The following is a 2,241-nucleotide window of genomic DNA, read 5'->3' on the forward strand; positions in this document are numbered from 1 at the left end:
TCTTAGCAACCAAGGAAAAGGAAAGAAAAAGAGAAGGAAAAAAAACATATAAAAAAAAACATACAAAAAAAAAGAGAAAAGTTCCTTTTCTATTTCTTTTCAGCTCAATTTTTCAGAGAGAGAGAGAGAGAGAGAAATAGAGAAAGCATACCTTAACAAGAGAAACACACAAAGCAAAAGAATGAAGCTTTGTGTTAAAGAATGAATGAAGCCCTTTGAGTCTGGTTTTGTTGCAACAGCTTTTAAATTGGTTGAGGGAGGGGAAGGGGGAGAGGGCTTTTTTTGAAGAGAGAAGCGAAGACTTTTCTTCTTCTACTTTTCCTTAGTTTAGTTTAGTTTTTGATTTTGTGTTATCCTTTTTTTTTTATTAATTTGATTTTATGGTTTTGGTCAAAAAGTGGAACCCACCTAGCTGCCTCACCAGTCACCGGTTCCTCCACCTCCATACCAATTCCATTTATTTGTTTAATTATTACCAGAAAAACATGAGTCACATAATCATAGTTTAAATTTGATGCACAATTAATATAATTTTTTAGCTTGTTATTGTGAAATTATGGATGGGTGGACAGATATGGATTGATAGATAAGTACTTCTCATAGTCAGACTTTTGTACTTCTTTTCTTTCCTGTTGTATGTGACATAATTAATGGAAGTAATATAAAAACTAAAAAATATATCAATAATATAGGTTTTGAATTTAAAATACAAAAATTCTATGAAGAGGAGTTAATAGTTTTAACTTTTTAAGAAGAGTAAATTACTATTTTTACTTATAAAAGTTGAAAATGTTGATATGTTTATCTATAGAAGATAAAAATTACTATTTGTACCTATAAAAATAGCTTTTGTAAATAAAAATGTAAAATTATTCAAACTCTAAAAAATTAAATAAAATCCTTAAACTATCATTTTATTCACCACTATTACCATCGTCTTCTCCTTCTCTCTCAATGTTTTCAGTGACCCAATCTCACCGCCTCGCCCTCCTCCTCAACCGTCACCCTAATCCCTTTGCCACATACTCCCCCATCGATGTCGGTCGCGACTCAACATTACCAGCACCACCATCACCAACATAATCATCTAACGTATGCTTATCTTCTAGATCTAAGGACGCTGCGAGCAGTGTGAGCGACCCATTGGGTTGGGTAAACCGTCACTATCGTTAACCTCATCATCCTCACCATCTTTCATCACTATCAAGCTTAACTGTCTAGCCCTGGAATTCATAGAACGTGTGAAAGAGGCTTCTGCATTACGTATCTTTGCTTCCACTATTCGACGATTTGGATCGGGTTTCAGAGAACCGGATTGGATTTTCTCCGCACACACACTCAAAGGCTGCGACTTTTTCAAGGGTTGATCGAAAAATAGTGTCTGAGAACGACCCAATTGAGTCCTTCTTCAATTCCATTCAAGTTGTGAAGGAATCGGTGTCCCCTTTAAAAATGGGTATTCGGAAAGCTGTAAAGGATCTTGGGCACAAGAATAAGGGTACGAAAGGTATTTATTTGATTGCCCAGGTGAAGCAAGATGGTGAATTTCATATCTGCGATGTGAAGAAGAAGAGAGTGTTGTCAATGAAGGTTCTCTTAAAGGCTTTCTTAGGTATTTTTCTCATAGAACTCAGTGAGTGATAATGGAAATGTGAATGTGAATGGTGTTGAGGTGGACAGAAGGGTGATAGGTCTTCTTCTTGCACCAATTGCTTGAAGTTTGTAGTGACTTGGTCTTTGTTGGTTAATGATTTTCTTCAAGCTCTTCCAGCTTCTTTCAAAGCTGGTAGGGGAGGAGGCGACGGGGTTGGAGTTTTGGAAGAGGTGGAAGGTGGGAGGAAAGTGAAGCCTGCGGTTGAGAGATCAGAGTCGAAGAGGTGGAGGGAGGAGGAAGAATGGTGATGGCGGTGGTAGTAATGGTAATGGCAGCAATGATGGTAGTAGTTGGGGAGGAAAGCGGTGGCAGAATTTGGGATTGGAGTAGCTGAGAACATTGAGAGAGAGAGAGAGGGGAGAAGGAGAGACGATAGTAGTGGTGGAGAAAAGGGTAGTTTAGAAATTTTATTTAATTTTTTAGAGTTTGGATAATTTTTCTTGCAAAAGTCATTTTTATAGGTACAAATGGTAATTTCCGTCTTCTATTGGTAGATATGTCATCATTTTCAACTTTCATAAATAGAAATGATAATTTACTCTTTTAAGAATAACAACAAAATACATAAATTTAAAAAAATAAAATAT

General features: G+C 36.3%; 1 protein-coding gene across 1 annotated transcript in view; it reads right to left on the reverse strand.

Moving 5' to 3' along the window:
* The window catches only part of LOC107609137 (zinc finger CCCH domain-containing protein 66), a 4,078-nt gene extending 3,724 nt beyond the window's left edge, over positions 1-354 (reverse strand). Inside the window, exon 1 of the mRNA XM_016310981.2 lies at positions 152-354. The gene's annotated coding sequence lies outside the window, so the exon portion shown is untranslated. The remainder of the gene's footprint in view (positions 1-151) is intronic.

The sequence above is a fragment of the Arachis ipaensis genome, chromosome B07 (genome assembly GCF_000816755.2).
Source record: "Arachis ipaensis cultivar K30076 chromosome B07, Araip1.1, whole genome shotgun sequence".
NCBI classification, from domain to species: domain Eukaryota; kingdom Viridiplantae; phylum Streptophyta; class Magnoliopsida; order Fabales; family Fabaceae; genus Arachis; species Arachis ipaensis.